The following is a 6,451-nucleotide window of genomic DNA, read 5'->3' as shown; positions in this document are numbered from 1 at the left end:
TGTTTATCTAATAACAGTTTTCGAATAGACTTAAAAGATAAAATTGGATCAAACATGGAAAAAACACTCATTAATCCTAAAACATTCCAAAACATAATAGAATTTTTCAAATTTTCCCAAGAACATGATGAACCCTAAAACATAAAACATAAATTCTTGAACCCGAAACCTGAATATTAATAGTTTTTCTAAACAGATTTCGGTTAAAACATAATCCAGTTGAATTTGAGTGAACATATAATTAACCTTTTTCCGAAAACAGGGATCTCGAGTCGATCTTCATGACTCGAAACCGGCTGTTCATAAGATTTTCAAAAAAAGAAAAATAAAAAATTCCGTTTTCCAAGTTTCAATCCCAGAATTAATGGATATGATAACAGAACTGACTAATCAACATATGCTCTGATACCATATGTTGATCAGTTCTGTTTTAGGTATAATGGAAAATATGAAAACATACCTTTGATTGCATCAGCACAGGCCAGCAGAGAATCCAGATGGAGTCGCACCAATAAGGTTCGACATGGTTGTCAGCCTGATCTGGTTCCTCCTTAGGGTGCTGACTGATGATGGTGGCTAAGAAAACCGAAAAGGGTATCGGCTATAGGAGAGGAGGTCGAAATTATGATGTTATGGCTAATGGGGTGTGTGTAATTGTGTAACTGAGTAACCCCTTAACCTCCACATAGTTCTCCTTATATAAGCACCCAGGAGGAAACCTAATTAGTTAATAAGGGTAATATGGTCCATCAACAATTACCAACTAATCATCTTAATAGGTTGTTATATATTTTGATCCATATAATGTAAATGATTATAATGGCTACTAGATTAAATATTAAATCATAATATATTTAATCTTACAACATCAATATACAAGAAGGATGCCTCTTTAAGGATTGATTTAAGGAAACAGAGAATGGGGCTATATATATATGTGTGTGTGTGTGTGTTGCATGTATATGTGTGTATGAGAAGAAGGAGGCCCGGCATGAACGTCCTCCCCAAGCCGCTGAAGACGACGTCGCTCCTGAGGAAATGGTGTCAGGGACCGGCGCCATGACTGGATGGGCCAGGGCCGTCCCCCACACCGAGCAGCCTTAGTTCTCTTCTATTTTTCATACAGATAACACTAAGTCTTTAAGTATTATGTTTTGTTGTTTACATGTAACTAGTTTAAGTCTCGTGTATTGCACGGATGTTCTCACAATAAATTATATTATTTAACAGTGTTGAACGAAATGTTTCATTATTAATTTTGATTTTAATGTTAATGAGATGATTATGCTTGTTAAATCAAAATTGGTTTAAACTTATTTAGTTAATCAAATTTGGTTTAAACTTATTATTAGTTAATGAATTTAAATTTAATTTAAACTCGAAAATGATTTCCTACCATATACAATTTCATAAAAATTATAATTGTTTGATAAGTAAGGAAATATATAAATATTATATATTTTTATAATCTTAATGACACACTTACGTATTTTAAATCAAATTTTGTAATAAGACATATTTAAATCAAATTTTGTAATAAGGAAATGATTAGTTACGGAATTTGAATTGGAGTCTAAACCATTTACTACTTCAAAATTTTTTAAATTCAATCAGGTTGATAATTAAGGAAAATATCTCTATATATATATAAATGAGATGTGATTTGGGCTATGTGGCATTGAATTTGGAACAATTTTGCTGATGTGGCAACAGTGTTTTGTGACTTTAGGAGGGAAACCATTCTCAAATTCACAATTCACAAACAAAAACACATTGGACGCGGGATCCGAATAAACTCCGGGTCGGATCAAATTGATTTGGATCCCTTATATTTTTTGAACGCTTTCTTCCTTCACACAATTCCATCAGATCTCCTTCGTCTCTATCATCACCCTCAAAACCCTAGTGGCGCATATGCATCATCTTCAGCAAATCCACACATGTTCTTCAGCAAATCGACGATGGTGATTCTCATGTTACCTTTTCACCACCGATTTTATAGATTTGAGGTCTCAATCGAAACCCTAATGTTTTCTATTTTCAAATATGTTATGTTTTTAGATTTGACGACTCTTTCTATTGTTTCAATGAACAGTTATTTTTCTTCCGTATTCAATTTTGAATCTCGCTTCATGTTCTTCTGGTCCAGTCATGTACGATCCATGGATTCAAGCATCAGGTAAGATTTTTTTTTCCGGACTCTTAATCTTTTTCGTTATCTATTGTATCACTGCTTTTTCCGTGATGACTGAACGTTAATTTTAGTGTAAAATGTTTGAAAATGTTTTAGTTTTTGGATTGCACGCAAGGTGTTTGATGAAATGCTTGAATGGGATAACGTGTTTTTTTTTCATAATTTATGAGTTTATATTGATGGTTCTCTATGTTTGTGGTGATTTAGTAGAGTTTTTGATGCACTTTTTATAGATGAATTCATGTCTGTTTTGCTTAGATCTAAAAGATTTTATATTGAAGCGTCACATTGAGTTTCAGAGACATGGCTTCTGGGTTAGTTTTGCTTAGATCTGATCTAATGTTGTTCCGGTATATTGAAGTTCTTCAGTTTTAGACGATATTTAAGTTTTCTGAAAAAATTTATTATTTTGGCGGAAAACTGATAATTTGAATCCTGATATGTAGTAGTTTTTCGTGATTTTTTGATTTTTTTTGTTGTAATTGTTGTAAATGATTGTTTTTATAAAGATTGTTTCGATTGCTAAAAACCATTTGTTTTCTCATTTCTGTAGATCCGATAAAAGAAATTAAAGGTGTTTTGTTTTTTATGTTATTCGATTGTATTATACAAAGTTGTTTTTATGAATATTGTTGTGATTGCTAAAAATCATTTTTTGTCTGATTTCTGTAGATCTTATCAAAGAAATTAAAGGTATGTTTTTATTTATGTTGTTCGATTGTATATAAAGTTCATTTTATAAAGATTCTTTTGATTTCTAATAACGTTTTCTTTGTTCTGATTTCAGTAGATCCGATCAAACTTTATCTTTTTCTTTCTTTGGATTTCTAATAATCTTTGTTCTGATTTGTAATAACTTTTTCTTTGTTCTGATTTCTGTAGATCTGATTTCGGACTCCGATAATTCGTCAATCAAAAGAGGTTAGTTAAGTGTTATAGTTATTTTATCTTTTTTAAGTATGTAATATGTAATTTTATCCTTTATGTTCATTATTTTTTTACCTATTAATATATGTTCTGAATGATTTATGGTTTGTATTTTCTCATGGTGAACCCTCAATCTTTTTTGAAATTCGGACTCGGATTGTTAGTCTACCAAAATAAGTTATGTTGTTCTGAATTTTGTAGATCCGATCATAAAATTGAAGGTATGTTGTTTTAGTTTGTTGTTTATCTACCGTGCATCTTTAATCTAAGCGATTGAACATTTATATTTTTTTTTGCAAACAATATCAAGATCAGAGGTTTTGTTATCATCATCTACATTCTCTGATTTATGTAGTGTCTATGAACGTTAATCATGTCTTGGACATTTATCAAACTTACTGATTTTTTTTTATTTTGATTTTCATGTGAATCCCTAAATCTTGGATAACAATCGGACTCCGTCATTCAACAAGCAACAGAGGTTAGTTGAATGTTATAGTTGTTTTATCTTTTTTAACTTTGTAATGTTTGATTTTATCATTTATGTTCGGTTTTTTTTAAAAATTAATAATATATGTTCTGAATGATTTATGGTTTGTTTTTCTCATGTTGAACCCTCAATATTTCGTGACAATCGAACTCGGACAGTTCGTCGACCAAAACAGGTTAGTTCAATTTTCTTGGTGTTGTTTGTTTTTTGATATCTATAGTCTTTGGTTTTAAATTTTGTCTTTATGCTATATTTTGAGAGTTTATGTGATTATCTTTTGAAGTTCATATGATTTGTTTTGTCAGTTATATTTTTTTTGCTATTTAGTTATGTTGTTAGTTATTTAAGGATACTTTGATTTCTTTTAAAATTGTTTTGTTTCTATAAACAGATGGCCATTTTTAATGTTAATTTTTTGTATTCGAAATTATTATTCGGTTTCTGTAAATAGACATTGTTTCTATAAATAGATTATCTTTTAAAATTATTATTCCTTTGCAGTTATGGATCCTAAAAACAACGCTCTTTCGTTGTTAAAGTTGATTGATCACTATAATCCTAATTTTTTTATATGTTTCTTTAGTTTTCAGTTTTTTTTTTAAATTAGAAATATATGTTCTGAATGATTGATTGTTTGTATTTTTCTATGGTGAATCCTTAATCTTTTTTAAAATTCGGACTCGGAATGTTCGTCTACCAAAACAGGTTAGTTAAATGTTATTGGTATTGTTTGTTTTTTGATGTCTATACTCTTTCTTATTTCTTATTAAATTTTCTGTTTATGCATAATTTTGAAACTTTATGTTATTATATTTTAAAGTTCATATTGTTAGTTTTGTCAGTTATGAGTTTTTCTATTTAGGTTTAAGATACTTTTAATTTATTTCTAAAGATGTTTTTGTTTCCATAAACACATTACTGTTTTTAAGGTTAATTTTTCTATTCTCAATTATAACTCTGTTTATGTAATTAGACATTGTTTCTATAAATAAGTTGTCGTTATATTTTTTAAAAAAAATTCCTTATTCCTTTGCAGTTATGGAACCTAAAAACAATGCTCCAATCGTTTTTAAAGTTGATTGATGACTATCATCCTATATTTTTGGTATGTTTCTTTGGTTTTCATTTTATCAACAGACAAAAAGTTATTTAAGCTTATAAGTTTTTTTTTTCGATTCATAGGAAATACCGTATGATGAGCCAGCTTATTGTGGGAAGGAAAAGTTCCATATGCTCAATGTATTGAACTTATTGATGATGACTTATGCAACTGCAGGAGTCTGAATCTTCTTCGAACACAAGAGGTTAGTTTAATTTTATAGTTTTTTTGGTGTTTTTTGATCCGGTATAATGATAGTTTTCATCGTTTATGTCAATCTCTATAATTTTTAAGTTATTTTGTTTAATATTTTTTTCGCAAATCTAACTATGATATTTTTTGAAATTTGAAAATCTTTGTTTTTTTACTAATAAATTTTGTATTGTATTAATATGTATTAATGATTCTTTTGTTTTGGTTTTTTATTTCTGTTTTTTTTTTCACGATTAACTAATAAATTTTATATTTTGTTAATTTTGAATCCATTAAAGTTTATGTAAATTTTTAGTGTGTGATATGTTTTTTTCGGAATATTGATTGTGTTTCTAAAAATAAATAGGTTTTAAATTTTTTTGAAACCGTTCCTTTTTAATTATTTGTTTTAGAAGTTTCTTCCGATATTATAAGTTTGTTTCTATAAATAGTTTAGCCTTTTAATTTTTAAAAAGCCTTCATTTTTAATTTCCATATATGGATCAGAGTAACAACTGTCCTTTATTTTTAAAGCTTATTGAGGAAGATGTCTCATTACTTTTGGTATGTTTATTTGTTTTTTATTTCTGTTTTTCTTTTTTCATGATGACTATGATCCTATATTTTTTATATGTTTCTTTAGTTTTCAATTTTTTTTAAATTAGTAATATATATGTTCTGAATCATTGATTGTTTGTATTTTTCCATGGTGAATCCTTAATCTTTTTTGAAATTCGGACTCGGAATGTTCGTCTACCAAAACAGATTAGTTAAATATTGTTGGTATTGTTTGTTTTTTGATATCTATACTCTTTCTTATTTCTTATTAAATTTTCTGTTTAGGCATAATTTTGAAACTTTATGTTATTATCTTTTAAAGTTCGTATTGTTAGTTTTGTCAGTTATGAGTTTTTCTATTTATGTTTAAAGATACTTTAATTTCTTTCTAAAGATGTTTTTGTTTCCATAAACACATTACTGTTTTTAAGGTTAATTTTTATATTCTCAATTATAACTCTGTTTCTATAATTAGACATTGTTTCTATAAATAAGTTACCATTATTTTTTAAAAAAAAATTCCTTTATTCCTCTGCAGTTATGGATCCTAAAAACAACGCTCCAATCGTTTTTAAAGTTGATTGATGACTATCCTCCTATATTTTTGGTATGTTTATTTGGTTTTACATTTTATCAACAGACAATAAGTTATTTAAGCTTATATGTTTTTTTTCGATTCATAGGAAATACCGTATAATGAGCGACCTTATTGTGGGAAAGAAAAGTTCCATATGGCCAACGTCTTGAAATTATTGATGATGACTTATGCAACTGCAGGAGTCTGAATCTTCTTCGAACACAAGACGTAAGTTTAATTTTATCGTTTTTTTGGTGTTTTTTGATCCGATATAATGATAGTTTTCATCGTTTATGCTAATCTCTATAATTTTTAAGCTATTTTGTTTATTTTTTTGGCAAATCTAACTATATGAACTCATTTGTAACAGTTAGCAAGTTAGCAAGCGGAGGCAACTTTCCGAGTGAGCTGAAG

The 6,451-nt window shown here is 28.3% G+C and overlaps 1 long non-coding RNA gene across 2 annotated transcripts; it reads left to right on the top strand.

The window, feature by feature from the left end:
• The first annotated feature begins 4,656 nt into the window (after nucleotides 1–4,656).
• Nucleotides 4,657–6,196, top strand: LOC110911809. Of its 2 annotated transcripts, none has more exons than XR_004871920.1 (3): nucleotides 4,657–4,716; nucleotides 4,794–4,915; nucleotides 6,144–6,196. It is a non-coding gene; the product is annotated as an uncharacterized LOC110911809 (long non-coding RNA). The 2 variants fall into 2 exon arrangements; XR_002577393.2 differs by lacking the exon at nucleotides 6,144–6,196 and adding an exon at nucleotides 5,999–6,049.
• The last annotated feature ends 255 nt before the right edge of the window (nucleotides 6,197–6,451 follow it).

The sequence above is a fragment of the Helianthus annuus genome, chromosome 2 (genome assembly GCF_002127325.2).
Source record: "Helianthus annuus cultivar XRQ/B chromosome 2, HanXRQr2.0-SUNRISE, whole genome shotgun sequence".
NCBI lineage: Eukaryota > Viridiplantae > Streptophyta > Magnoliopsida > Asterales > Asteraceae > Helianthus > Helianthus annuus.
The sequence above is the reverse complement of the archived record's forward strand: the minus strand, read 5'-3'. Positions and strand labels throughout refer to the sequence as shown.